The sequence below is a fragment of the Perognathus longimembris genome, chromosome 1 (genome assembly GCF_023159225.1).
Source record: "Perognathus longimembris pacificus isolate PPM17 chromosome 1, ASM2315922v1, whole genome shotgun sequence".
NCBI classification, from domain to species: Eukaryota; Metazoa; Chordata; class Mammalia; order Rodentia; family Heteromyidae; genus Perognathus; species Perognathus longimembris.
In genome coordinates this window covers 134,107,649-134,122,952 of record NC_063161.1, presented here as the reverse complement: position 1 = coordinate 134,122,952, position 15,304 = coordinate 134,107,649, and the positions used below count along the sequence as shown (strand labels likewise).

Here is a 15,304-nt window from a genome sequence, read left to right as displayed (position 1 = left end):
CTTTTACTGCTGCTCTGTGGCTATGTGAAGAGCCCATGTCCTTGTGGCATTTATAAGCTTTATAGTAATTCTACCAGAGTAAACAATACAGGGGCATAGAGCAAAATAGGCATGGTAAATCCTGAATAGACTAAGAGCCGATACCATATATACACTATAAATAAATCTTACGTGAATCTTGTCCTGATAATACAATTCGCTAAAGTTCATTAGTAGTAATGTGATTCTAAGTATTCGATGCCATTTTTCCATTTTCACTTTCAGCAACAATGGGCTTAGAAAACCATTTAATGAGAATTTAATAATTCAGTAATGCTAACTCTGTCTTTCAGGGAACAAAATGACACCTCATTAAAACTGAGATTTGAGGAACACTTGCAAGTAAGTGTTTTGGTTAGGTATAAGGTCTCATTACCCTGAACTTACCAACAAAGCCTTGAAGTCATTAATATCACCTTGTAGAATATTACTGATGAGAACCAGCACTTGCAGGTTTTATTTTACTGAAGTTAAAATACTGAAAACAGTATCTAATTTATATTTGTAGCTTTTTGTCACTAAAAATAAAATACTGAAACAGATTTAAAATGAAATCAGGCCTAAGGCTGTTTTTCTCTACTATGAAATCTAAATATCATCTGTCACACTGAACAATTGTATTAATTTTTGTAGTTTTCTTTGTATTTAATTTGCAAATCTGATTTACAATGGTAAATAATCCAGAAACATATGCGTTTTATCCTCTCTGTATCATTTAAGAAACATCATGAAAAATACATTCTGTACCTTTTCTTTCAAAAAGGTCATTATGGCAAACTTGAAAAACTCACTGCTTCAAAGTTTCTCTTACTTTTCAGTGAGAATCTTTTGATAAGAACAAGTCATATTTACAAATATAAACATCATACAACACAAAGCATACCCAGACAAGGATACAATTTTTTAAAAAATTTTGCTCCTAACAGTCTTGAACACAAGACTGCAGTTATATATGGTAGAATAGTTAAAGGTAAAATTAAAATACAAATTTAAAGATTCCCATGAACCCAGAAATTCAAGTTCCTATTCCTTAATAAAATTTTCTTAATTAAAAGATAGATCAGGACCCTAAGAACTTCCCTGCTCTATTAAACCAGCGTTTTGTTTACATTTTAAAATATTTGCAAAGGGCAAATGTCCTTTTAAAAGGTACATAATGACATGATCTTCCCACTACCCCAGAACACAAATCCACTCTACAGCACTAGGCCATCAGAATGACTATCTCATTTAATTCTGCAATCTTTTATTGGCCAATGAATGCTATTTGCAAAGTACTATGTGGGCTACTATGAGAACTTAAGTAACTCCCTAGGGAGGAGGAGTAAGGCATTACACAGATACTTAAAACCCAGAGTCCTAAAGGGCTCTGTGCTTTAACTCTGCTGAGGTAGGAGAACAAGGAAAGCTTTACAGGAGTTCTGGGCCAGTCTGGACTACATAGCAACACTGAGCACTGAGTCTTACACACACACACACACACACACACACACACACACACACACACACACCATTCAAGTTAGAAGATCTTGGAGAATGTTTGATATCATAATAAAGGTCAAAAGAAAACTTCAATGTCCCAGAAAAAAAAGTAATCTTTCACAGCTCTGGCTATGCACAGAAAATATCCAACTTGCTAAATAATTGTAAATGAGAAAGCTATCCTGAGTACATTTTTCTCTAGTATTAGGATTTCATCTTTGGTCACTAGGTCATAAATTTAAATAACTACTCAAGATGCTAGCTATAATATTTCATCAGCAAAATGAATATAACAAATCCAAACTAGTTCATCATCTCACTGAGATAAATGATACTGTACATTAGCACATTTTGAAACTAATACAAATTATATAAACACACAGAATTATTACATATGATAAGTGACACTGTTCCATATGTGGTTTTTATTTGCATTCCAACAATGAAACATCTCTTCCCCCAAAACAGTACATAAAATCCCACTTTAGGATCCTGAATTGACAGAACAATATGAAACCTTATATCATCTACTTGTATTTATTTATTTATTTATTTATTTTTTGCTAGTCCTGTGCCTTGGACTCAGGGCCTGAGCACTGTCCCTGGCTTCTTCCTGCTCAAGGCTTGCACTCTGCCACTTGAGCCACAGCGCCACTTCTGTCCGTTTTCTGTATATGTGGTGCTGGGGAATTGAACCCAGGGCCTCATGTATATGAGGCAAGCACTCTTGCCACTAGGCCATATCCCCAGCCCCTTATATCATCTACTTGTAATTCAGTTCTGTCATTTTATGAAGAAATCAAAATTTAAGAATATCAAAATGATTATAACACTACCTAGATCACATGTGGCTATGAATTCCCACTTCATTCCCACTTGTCTTCATGAACATAAATAAAATATATACACTTTCTACACTGGTATTCCCATGCTAAGTAGCCCTATACTTCACAAAGACTCTTGGGAGGATCAACAGGCCGGCTTCAGGTTTAGATTGCAAGACTATGGCTTTTTGCTTGATAGCAAAGAATCAAACACCTGCTTAGTACCATTCTACTATAATGTACAACTTTGTTTCCATACCCAGATCTCTAATAGCAGGCACAGGTTTCTTAATTCTAGGATGCACATTTCCCCACATTTTTTTTTAACATTTCTAAAATCTGGATATATTTCACAATGAAGGTTAAAAGGAAACTCTCCTCTTCTGGACAGAAAGGAAAGATCAACTGTTGCAACACTGGCTAGGCACAAAAGGTATTAGTCATTCAATTATTATCACTTCCATTGTTTGCACTGTTCTGCAACTAAAGTTTAACTTAAATTTAATCCCAACCAAAATGCCTGCAAAAAGACTTCACTATCAATGACATTTCCAAATATTGCCAAATAAATCAGTATTTCTAGATTTTGGTGTAATATGCAAGATGATCAGAAACCAAACACTAGCATGTCAGAAGTAATGCAATTTAAAAACAGCACCACCTTTAGGGTTACCTACACTGTATTATAGGACAGGTGATAAATCCCAAGGTGAAATCCTGGCCCTTGAACACATTAACTATGATTACTTTATTTCGGTGTGTCTGGAGGTCACATATGCAAACACTATTACTTCTATCTACTGCCAGGATTTACCAAGTTAGTTTAGAAGCCCCTATTTCTGTCTAGAGAAGTAGAGAGGTAAATAGCCTACATATAATATGGACTCGACAATTACCTTTTAAAAAATTTTGACCATACTGGGGTTTGACTTATTTTTATTCAAACATTTTAATAATCTCTCCTTTTCCAACACTTGGTATTTTATCCTCTCTATCCTCCCATCATCCATATTTCTCAATCCAAAATTCCACTCAAATACCTCTCTAAATTTCTGACCTTCCAATTGAATTCAGCAGTGTTTTATGCACATGAGACAAAGTAACAACCTTCCTTTTATTAACTGACACATTGCATGTTCCTATTTCCTTTCTACTGAGCCCTTTGCTAAATCTCAAATCTGCATCTCTATATTGCCTAACTTTTCTCTTGTGCTCCAACTTCACATTGTAACTGCTTCAAGGAAACACTGCTAGGCTTATCTAGATGTTGAGTAAAACCAACTTCTTCAAAGCCAAATGCAACATTATTTCTCTAACATCATGATTTTAAAAATGAAACCTGGAAGGATTCATAGATTCCTTCTTGCTGAGATATCTCAGCAATTTTAAGGAAAAGGGATGAAGATTTCTCAACAAAGACCAAATTCCAATCTTTCACTGTTCTAACTTTGTTGATAATATCCCTCGATTTCCCTTACCCTACCCCCGCCCCCCCCCCATTTTACTTCATGCCACAACAAAAGATGAAGGTGAAAGTTAATACATAACAAATCCACTCAGGCACTAATGACAATCCTTCTAATCATCCAATCAATACTGGATAATTTCCCCATTTTTTCATTCTCAACACTAAGTCAAGTCTGCCCCTTCCTCAAAGAGATCCCTCCTCTCTCTTTTCCCCTCTTCCACCCCTAAGTTGAAACACATCAAGTAGACTTCTTTCCTCTGACTAGCCTAAGCCTTAGCCACCTACTCCCTTCAAAGTACTGTTTGGGGTTTATTTCTCAATCAGTGGCTCTTCTCAACTCAACCTCCTTAGGATTATCCTGCAGCAGTAATGTCAAAGTGAGCTTGTCAAAACAGAGTAACAATGGGCATCAGTGGCTCACACCTATAAACCTAGATAGTGAGGAGGCTGAGACCTGAGAATTGAGGTTCTTAGCCAACCAGGGCAGACAAATTTGCAAGATGTTTGTCTCCAAATAACCAGGAAGTGGAGGTCTGGTTCAAGTGGCTTGCTATTTATTCATGGTGCAAGCCATGAGTAGAAAAAGCCAAGTAAGAGTGAGAGGAGTTTAAATTCCAGTAACAGCCAAAAACAAACAAAAAACCCAAGAGCACCATAGAATGTATAATTGCTCTCATCTAGATAACATTTTAAACTCTCATGACTCCAGAATAAAAATTTAATCATCTAAGATAAATTTCCATTGACTACCATCACTTTTAAAGAACTTAAGAAGCATCATTTATAACTGAATCCCTTTCTCATTACAGAAAAATAGAAGAACTTCTAAATTTCCAACTCACTCCTTGTTTCTCCACAATACTTCATATTCCAGTCTTTAGCCTCTGTGGAATTAGCCAACATGTTAACTAGTAGCAGAGAAAAGGGAATTAAGCACAGGCTATCCAATGACAAGATGAAATTTCACAAAAGGGACTAAGACAACAGATTTTTAAAAGAATCAATAGTATAATTATTAACTGTATCCACGATGATAGGAAAAGAACTAAGTACAAAATCCTATAAATGTCCAATATTATAAGTAATGAGTATCACTTGAATATCAATCTGCCACATAAATTTAGGTCAGAGAATCAGAATGAAAGTTGGAACTGAACGTTGCTACCACTGCTAGGGAAACAAACATTTCACTTTTTTCTCTCAATTTAGCAACCAAATCCACTTATTTTACTAAAATACAAAATCAACTATGGCAGTAAAACACAGGAAATGTTGTTTCATTTAAAAAAATATTGATGTCAGGTGCCAGTGGTTCACACCTGTAATCCTAGCTACCCAGAAGTTGAAATCTGAGGACTGTGGTTCAAAGCCAGCCCCAGCAAGAAAGTTGGTAAGACTCTTATCTCCAGTTAACCATCAAAAAGCCAGAAGGGAAGCTGTGGAGGGGAGCACTAGCCTTGAGTAAAAAGCATAGTGACAGCACCCAGGCCCTGAGTTCAATTCCCAGGACTGGCATGTGCGTGTATGCATGTGTACATACATTCGCACAGGCACACATGTACACAAACCATATTGGGCAAAGTAAGCCAGGCTCATGGAAGACAAAGAACACATGTTTTATCTCATATGTAGTATTAAACCTAAAACATGTATGTAAACACATACAGGGTAAAACGCATATATAAATGATCAAACTGACTAAAGTATGGTATATGCAGGGGTGAGAGTCCATGGTTTAACCCCATGAAACAGTTTAACAAAATAAATATTAGGAAGTTAAAACATCTCTTAAGATCAGAGAATCACAGTTCAAAGCCAGCCCAGGCAGAAGGTTTGATGGAGTGTAATACATAGTTATAAAAGGAACATTGCTTTAATTGTACCTACAAAATGTGAACTTAAGTTGAATTGGTCATAAAATGAAAACTTGAATGTGTGACTTGATACAACTTGTAAAATAATTTTTAAAAATCGTACTAATGGGAGGACTGGCAAATTTTAGACTAGCCTTTTATTAATAAGGAGATTCCTAATTCACTGTTGACTCTTGGTCATTAAGCCTGTGCTTAAATATCTTTAATGAAAAGGAAGTCATGACTTCCTGAGGGAGCTGATTGTAGGGAGAAGTTGCAGTTGCTATGAAATGATTTAAAAAATTTAAATTTATTATTGCTTTAATTTATTTATCTCCAAATAGTTGTTCAAGGAAGTTTCAACTTAACATGTTCGTTTAAGTGTATAATGATCCTTGCTCAGAGTCCATCATTCTTCCCATTTCCACTTATCCCTTCTACTAGTTTTGTTTCCTAGTCCATTTCTCTGTGTATGTTGAGTCTTATCGCTGCACTTGTCTGCTATTTTTTCATTCATCTGTCCCTCTCTATCACCTTCTTCCCTTATGTCTCCTACCAATGCAGTGAAGACTTTTTTTAAAAAATTCTGGTCCTAGGGCTTGAACTCAGAGGCCTGGACACTGTTCTGAACTTTTTCACCCACTTTTTCACCACTTTGAGCAACAGCACTATTTCCAGTTTTCTGGTGTTTAATTGGACAAAAGAGTGGTGGCTCACATCTTATAGTTTTAACTACATGGGAGATGGACCCCCGTCTCAACCAAAAAGCTGGGCATGAGCTGGGAATATGGCCTAGTGGTAGAGGGCTTGCCTTGTATACATGAAGCCCTGGATTCAATTCCCCAGAACCACATATATAGAAAACGGCCAGAAGTGGCACTGTGGCTCAAGTGGTAGAGTGCTAGCCTTGAGCAAAAAGAAGCCAAGAACAGTGCTCAGGCCCTGAATTCAAGCCCCAGGACTGGCAAATAAATAAATAAATAAATAAATACATAAATAAAAAGAAAAAGCTGGGCATGGTGGTACAAATCTGTCACTGCAGCTACACATAGGTTATACAGGAGTGGGATGGTGGTCCAGGACAGCCCCGGAAAAAATACCTAGGAAAATAACTGTCCTCACTAAGAAAGACAAGTTGGTCCCTAGCTTACATTGTTTTTTCCAAATGTAAAATGAGATAAAATAACGAAAACTACTTTAACTTATTTATTTTGGAAAATAATTGCATATAATTATTGTTGAAGGAAATCCACAATAGACCATCTTGATGTTTATATTTAAATCTGTTGCACATTGAATAACAAAATTAAAATGTCAGCTTCTCAATTGGAGAATACTCAAATCAACAGCCATGTGCTAAACAAAGAGACTAAATTAGAGCACATTATAGTTCAATTTGGAAATGAGTACATCAAGCAAAAGAATCATATGTACATCTCATGTGTATGTATGCACATACAAATAAATAGCCAGTTACTGCTTTTCTATCTCTATAATTTTCATGTTTTGCTATATCCTCCATGTTCAGTGTTCTCACTTTTATTTGCCCTAGCTTTTAGTCAAAAAAGCTGCTTGTTTTTGCATTTCTCGTCGAACCTATTTGTATTTCACTGCATATTTCAGGATCATATATTGTAGAAATGTAATAGGATGCCTGCACAAGGTGTCCTAGAACTATAAATACACACTATTATGTAATCAGTGAGGCTCACACCTAGGAAATCTAAATAGAATGGTTATCCTTAAGCAAGTGAACAGAAAATAAGGTTCAACCCTGTTAGTGAGATCAAGAAAACACTATAACAGACCTAAAGCAGCCAACTACAGAATAAGTAAAATTATCCTTATAAGTCATGGAGTGATAAACACACTGTTCACTGTAGTTCACTATGGCTCCATACAAAGACTTTTATAGTAGATTCTCCTATGGAGGAGGAAGAAACTAGAATGCCTTCAAGCAAAGAATGCCCCTCACATTAATGTCTGTGGATCTCATATGTATATATATATATATATAATGAAATGTATATTTTTATATGTAATATATTACACATTACATTATGTATATATGCACACACATATATACATATATAATGGAGTTATTGTGAGATTGGATGATAGGGTCACACACTCTAAGTGAAATCTCTCAAAGCTGTCATTCTCAAAATCCATCACAGCACTTCAAACATGAAGGCCAAAGACACTCTCTAGATCTGGCCTGCTTGGGCCTGTGTGAAGAAAAGTATATGACTTGCTCTGTTCACCTATGATGGCAATACTCTCATGATGCCTGCCAAATGGACATAGGCCAAATGATAATGACATTAAGAAAACGTCTTTGTAAACCAAGATGAATAGTTTCACATTGCTCTCTGCTCATGATTCTGTAGCTTTTAGCAAAGCATGTCCTATCTTTATATCAGTGGCTACACTGGCATTAGGGGCTCTTGTGTACATACTCGAATCAGAGTCTAAAAGAACAAAGATGTTTAGTACTAAACTGAACCCTCCAATATATGTTAGGAAGCCTGAGAACAAGAATCAGGACTGCCAAGTCCTCATTCCCTGGAGACTCTGCATACTGCCATCTCAGTGTCATTAAGAAGGTGGTGGGCTCCTCATGAATTTTCAGTAATAGGCAATGGAATCTGTGCAAACTCTCAGGTTTCCTTATTTGTCCTTGCTGCTGGAAAACTAAAAGCTAAATATTGTGACCGACTAAGTATTGTGATAGCAAAACTTTCCTCAGCTAGTAATAGAAAATTTCTTTCCTTTTACCTTTTGGTTCTGGTTCTTTTATTTTATGATCCTTAGTTTTGATTTTGACAAATTTTATTTATGTAGATGCTTTTCTTTTTGTGAAAAGGAGAGAACAACCAGGTCTGCCAAGAACAGCAATATCCCTTACCACTTGGAGATTCTCTGAGCATTGGCACCTTGGTATTTTAAGACAGGTGGAGATTTAGCTAAAGGTGTGGCTCAGTGGCAGAGCACTTATCTTATAAGGACAAAGCCAGGCAGTCACATCTCAGTACCACACTTAAACAAAATAAGTAATGAAATCCTCGAGGTATCTCATTAATAGGCAGTGAGATCTATGTAAATCAAACTTTTCTCATCCAATAAGAAAGACACAAGACAGTGCTCATCTTGAAGTCATAAATTCTAAGATGGTTCAGCCTGTACGTATGTTGGCTAACAACAGTAAACAAAGAAGTTTAGACTACCCCTAAAAGGACAAAAATTCTAAAGTAAAAACAGAGCTTAAAGATAAGCAAGTTTAAACTTCCACCTAATCCATTACCTGGCCTCTGCCTGAGTATGTTTTGTCACAGGGAACACACTACCTTGTAAAGTTCCATTTTGGGGGCAGCTACTATTGATAGAAAATAGCTAAAATAGCTACAGCTACTATTGATAGAAAGCTCCTTATCTTGAGCTGAAATGTGCTTCTCAATCAAGTAATTCTGGTTCTTCCAAAAGACAGTCCTTTGCTTACTTAAAAATATAATAATTCTCATTGACAGGACACCTACTAAAGCCAAGCTTGTGCTTGGCATGTTATAAACACTGCTGTTTACTATCTTCACAGTGACCATGTAAGTCAACAGCTAACCTCCTTTAAAAACTGAGTCCCCAGAGAGATGTACTAACTAGAACCTAATTCCAAATGTTCATATTTTTGTTTTTTTTAGTTAACAGAGTAAATTTATTGAAAATGAAAGGAATGAGACTCACCATTTGGAAAGGGGACCCAAAGAGGAATCTATGTGTCTATTCTTAAAAACAAAGATTTTACAAAATTTGAGGAATTTAATCTGTCTTCAAAACTGGAAAGAAAAAAAAAACTTTCAATCAATCGAAACAGAAATTTAAAGAGAGACAGACTAGAGATAGAATTGTAACCGTGTTTGGTTAGTAGAAAAAAATGGTAGCACTGAAGAAGGTAGCCCTCAGGGAGCTTCAAGAAACAGCCAAGTGACACCTGTTACATCAGCAGCCATGATCTGAGACCAAGTAGTGCAAATTCATGTCTCAAACACAGCACTTCCTGTCTATTATGTCATCAAGGAGCCAAAGAGCAAGTATTTTAAGTTTCAATACAATCAAATCACATTGTGAATGACTATCTCTTGGTGTTAGAGGGTGTGTGTGCGGGGGGAGGGGAGGGAATATCACAATGAACTGTGCAGGGCTCTCAATCCAAACGAGTACTTCAAGATTAGCTACGGAGAATCAGAACCAAAAGAGACTGCAGTAAACAGGAAATACTGTTAAGTCAGTTCTTTGCCTAAGTCTTTCTCCACTTTAAGCAGGTTCTAGTCTGCTACCTTCACTGCCTCCTGAACAAGTTCACTTGTCTACCTTTATCTCTACTGCAAGCAAGTGGGAATTCATCTCCCCTTAGTTGTTCGCTAGCCAAATTCCTTATTGAAGATATTTCCTGCAAGTAAAAACCAGAGTGTTTCCTCTGCATCTTATGTCTTGAAAAGAAAGTCTACCTTTTAGTTTTTCTATACTTTTTATCATCTTAATAATTAGGAAATATTTACTAAAAACAAATTAGTTATTTCTACTACAAGCTCTTTGCCAGCTTTGGTAAACATGAACTGTTTACAAAACGTATCAAAAAACTGCATAGGGACGAGATAATAAAAGCCAAACAAGTTCATGTTGGCTGATGGTAAGTTTTCTTTTTTCCTTTTCTCCAATTCAAATTTTCAGTTACTTTCAGTTCTGTGCCTGGCTTATTTAAAAGCAAAATGTTTTCTATGAACATATATAAACCCAATACAAATAAGTAATCAACTATCATTAGATAGTTGGATCGCATTAGGGAGATTCAAATTACTTAAAAACTGTACCTTCAAAGAAAGACTGCAAGCCTCTGGGTACACTTCCATTTCAAGAAGCCAAGCTTCAATTAATGCTGAAGGCAAAGTATGATGGATCATGCCTATAGTCCTAGCTACTGGGGAGGCAGGGACAAGAAGACCTCTGAAGCCTACTGGACAAAAGCAGCATAAGATCCTACTCCAAAACTAGTATAAAATCCAATCCCCTTCCCCCCCCCCCACAAAAAACCCTGTAGTATGAGATGCTACTTCCTATTAAAAAAAAATAGTATGAGATCATACTCCAAAAATACAAATTAAAAGTGAAAGGGGTGAGAAACCGTAAATGCAGAGCCATTAGGTCAGCCTTAGAGAATTGGAATGCCATTCTCTGTCACTCTCTGTCTCTCTGCTGAAGGCGGCCCGGTCAAGAACTAATGCTATCACTGTATTTCATTTGAGTACCCTGGATACTGTTTATATGGGTACTAGAACTGGGGAGAGTAAAGGGAATATCAAGATCAAGAGGCAAAGGATAAAAAGACAAACAATTCCAAAAGCAATATAAAACTATTTGGTGTAAACCAACTGCACAACTCTTGGTGGGGAGAGGGAAAGGAAGAGGGGATGGAAGGAATGAAGGAGGAGGTAAAAAGTTGAACAAGAAATGTACTCACTGCCTTACATATGAATCTGTAACCCCTCTGTACTACACTTTGACAATAAAGAAAAAAGTTAAAAAAAAAAAAAAGACCTACTGTGCTTAGCATCACAATAGCCACAATTCCCACCGTGAACATCACAGGACCTTGAAGCCAGTAGGTGGCCTATGCAAATTGGTTGCTTTCTTTCACCTCTTGTTTATGGGAAATTGCCTATCCTAGAATTGTTCCCCCACCCAACTGACACCCTTATCTCTTTGAAGTAGTCTCTTTGATGAAGCCACCTTTCTGCATGTACTGTCTTGTTTGATAATGAATAAAAGCCCTGTCCCTGGGTCCCTTTGGATCTGTTGCTGGAGAGAGGCAGCAGGTCCCCTGGAACCCTGAAACCAATTCCACGGTCTGGTCTCCATTATTGCTTTGCTCCCGGCCTTGCTCCGGGCAGCAGCAGGACAAGGCGTTCTCAACCGCTTAAAACAAAAAGGACTACAGGCATCATTCAAGTGGTAGAGCCATTCTGAGAGCCTGAGTTCAATCCCCAGTACTGAAATTAAAACATTCTTGCTGAAGTGGTCCTAACAACATATTTACTGTACATGAAAACATTATCACTTACTCTGGAGTGCTCAAATGCAAGTATCCTTATCAAATAACAGCAAGACTAAGGTCTTAGAAAACCTGGAAAACAGCTCTTCAGTTGGTAAGCTTTCATAAATATAAACCAGATTCCAAACTAAGCAAACCCCCAGTAAATTGTATCAAAGCAGGCAGGTGGAGGGGCTGGGGATATGGCCTAGTGGCAAGAGTGCCTGCCTCGGATACACGAGGCCCTGGGTTCGATTCCCCAGCACCACATATACAGAAAACGGCCAGAAGCGGCGCTGTGGCTCAAGTGGCAGAGTGCTAGCCTTGAGCGGGAAGAAGCCAGGGACAGTGCTCAGGCCCTGAATCCAAGGCCCAGGACTGGCAAAAAAAAAAAAAAAAAAAAAAAAGCAGGCAGGTGGAGTTCATGAGTAAGGCACAATAGTTTGTCTATTGTTAGTTTCTATCTGTTCTAACTGTAGTAGCTTTCTTTTAATGTTGAAGAAAACTGAAGAGAATCTTGAAGAGAATCTTGGGTTAAAACCAATATTATCAAAACCAGTTATCTTCTAACCACTGGTGATCTGAACCCAAGAATAAAATGATTTTTTTTTAAGTCTTTTGGAAGCTAGGGGCTGGTGCTCTCACCTGCAATCCTAGCTACTCAAGTGGCTGCGATCTGAAGAACATGGATCAAAGTCAGCCCAGCCAGACAAATCTGAAAGACTTGTCTCTAGTTAACCAGCAAAAAGCCAGGGTGAAGGTATGGCTCTATTGGTAGAGTATCAGGTGATAAAGCACCAGCTACAAGTAGAAAAAGCCCCTCAAGAGTGAGAAGCCTTGAGTTCAAGCCCCAAATACTGACACAGAAAGGGAGGAGGAAGAAGAGGAAGAGGAGGAGGGGGGTAGGGGGAGGGGGAAGAGGAGGGGGAGGGGGAGAGGAAGGGGGAGATCAAAAAGAAAAAATTCAAAAAGGTCTCTTGGGAATGAATCAGCACCTAAGTAAAAAGTTCAACTATAATTCAAGGTTGGTTATGGAAATTAAATGAGACAAAGCAGATTGACTAGCTGGCACATTCTTACATTTTTTTCAAGAAATGGCAAAACAGGGCTGGGGATGTGGCCTAGTGGCAAGAGAGCTTGCCTCGTATGCATGAGGCCCTGGGTTCGATTCCCCAGCACCACATATACAGAAAATGGCCAGAAGTGGCACTGTGGCTCAAGTGGCAGAGTGCTAGCCTTGAGCAAAAGGAAGCCAGGGACACAGTGCTCAGGCCCTGAGTCCAAGGCCCAGGACTGGCCAAAAAAAAAAAAAAAAAAAGAAATGGCAAAACAGCCTATAAGAATAGTCATAATTATCCTTCAAGTTAGAAATCATTCTTTATATGTATTGCTTTCAGATTGCTAAGCAGAGGGAGAAGATATATAAAAGGATAGATCTGATCTATAAAACTGGACCCACAAAACTAGATTTGCTACACTGGTATTTGAGAAAAAGGTTTAAAAAAAAAAAGAGAAAGAAAGAAACCCAAGACACTGACCAATTAAAAATTCATACTGAAGGATATTTCCCAGAAGCCTACCTGAATCGATGGCTAAAAACCTACATGGTTAAACTCTAACTCACAGTAGCAGCAAATTTTAATGTTTCCAGAAACTGTTAGGATATGCCATTGAGAAATTCATTTTAAAAAGACATTAGTGCCATGTGCTAGTGGCTCACACCTGTAATCCTAGCTACTCAGGAGGCTGAAATCCAAGGATTGCAGTTAAAAGTGTGGGCAAGAAAGCCTGTGAGACACTTATCTCCAACTAATCACCAAAAAGCCAAAAGTGAAGCTATGGCTCAAGTGATAGTCCTGAGCAAAGATGCTCAGGGACAATGCTCAGGCCCTGAGTTCAAGTTCCAAGACTGGCACCAAAAACAAAAATAAAAAGACACTAGTATTATCTGAAGTATTGGGAGTTAGGCTGAGTCAAGATAGATCATTCATTTGAGAAACATTCAAAAGTTTCCTGGAGCCTATTCTATAAGACAAAAATATAAAAATCCCCGCGAAACATGCCCTAATTCCAGAAGCAGGAAGCAAAATGTGACTTAATCACATGGTAACAAAACCACAGTCCATCTGTTCAAGAAAATACTGTATGTAAGCCATGACCAAGAGAGAGCAGCAAAAGGCACAGGTTTGAAAAGACATACTTTTCCATCCAAGGGTCATCCACAGGATAATGCCACTTTTAAAACTCAAATACATGGTGGCTCACACTTATAATCTGAGGTACTCAAGATGCTGAGATCTGAAGAATTTCAATTTGAGGTCAGCCTGAGGAAAAAGTTGAGACTCCACCTCAATCAATAAAAAGCTAGATACAGTGGTCTAGCTAAGTAAGAAATGTAAACAGACAGATCAGAGCCCAGGCCAGCCTAGGAAAACAGTGAGACTTTATCTGTTAAAAAAAAAAAAAAGCAAAGCAAAAAGGGCTTTGGGCAAGTGTGGCTCAACAGAAGACCATGAATTCAAACCCTGGCACCATAAATAAATAAATAAATGCCAATAAACTGTAGAAATGTAAACATGTTCAATTTCTCTGTTATGCAGTATAGCAGTTCCTCAAAAAACAAAACATAGAGCTACCCCCTATGATTCCACTTGAGCATTTATCCAAAACAGAACACAGTAAAGCCTCCAGTACAACCATGTTCACTGCAGCACTATTCACCACAGCCAAGGTATGGAATCAACTCAAATGCCCCTCAATGGACAAACCCATCAAGAAAATGTGGTATATTCTTCACTGAAATAGAGAAACCAATCCATAAATTCATATGGAACAGCAAAAAACCTAGAATAGCCAAAGCAATTCTAGGCAAAAAAAGCAGTGCAGGAGGTATTACAATACCTGACTTCAAGCTCTACTACAAGGCCATCATAACAAAAACAGCATGGTATTGGTATAAAAACAGATCGGAAGACCAATGGATTAGAACTGAAGACCCAGAAATAAAACCGCACTCTTACAGCCAACTGATATTCGACAAAGGAGCTAAAGACATACAATGGAATAAACATAGCCTCTTCAACTACTGGTGCTGGGAGAACTGGGCAGCCATATGCAGAAAACTCAAAGTAGACCCAAGCCTATCACCATGCACCAAGATCAACTCAAAATGGATCAAGGACCTCAACATCAGACCTGAATCCTTGAAACTACTGAAGGACAGAGTAGGAAAGACACTAGAACTTATAGGCACAGGAAGGAACTTCCTGAATAGAGTCCCAGGGGCACAACAAATAGGGGAAAGACTCGACAAATGGGACTACTACAAATTAAAAAGTTTCTGCACAGCTAAGGACATAGCCACCAAAATAGAAAGACAGCCAACGATATGGAAAAGGATATTTACCAGCACAGCAACAGACAAAGGCCTGATATCTGTCATCTACAGAGAACTCAAAAAACTAAGCCCCTCCAAGCCCAATAAACCTATTAGGAAATGGGCAATAGAGCTAAAGAGAGACTTCACAAGAGAAGATATAAAAATGGCAAAGAAACA

The 15,304-nt window shown here is 37.8% G+C and overlaps 1 protein-coding gene across 2 annotated transcripts in view; it reads right to left on the bottom strand.

Annotated features, from left to right (window-relative positions):
* Positions 1-15,304, bottom strand: part of Tgfbr1 (transforming growth factor beta receptor 1) — a 52,449-nt gene that overhangs the window by 30,450 nt on the left and 6,695 nt on the right. The window contains exon 1 of one of the 2 annotated variants that reach the window (XM_048337990.1): positions 787-1,393. The exons of the other annotated variant lie outside the window; for it this stretch is intronic. The gene's annotated coding sequence lies outside the window, so the exon portion shown is untranslated. Of the gene's footprint in view, positions 1-786; positions 1,394-15,304 lie in introns of those variants that run through there. 2 annotated transcript variants of the gene reach the window in all.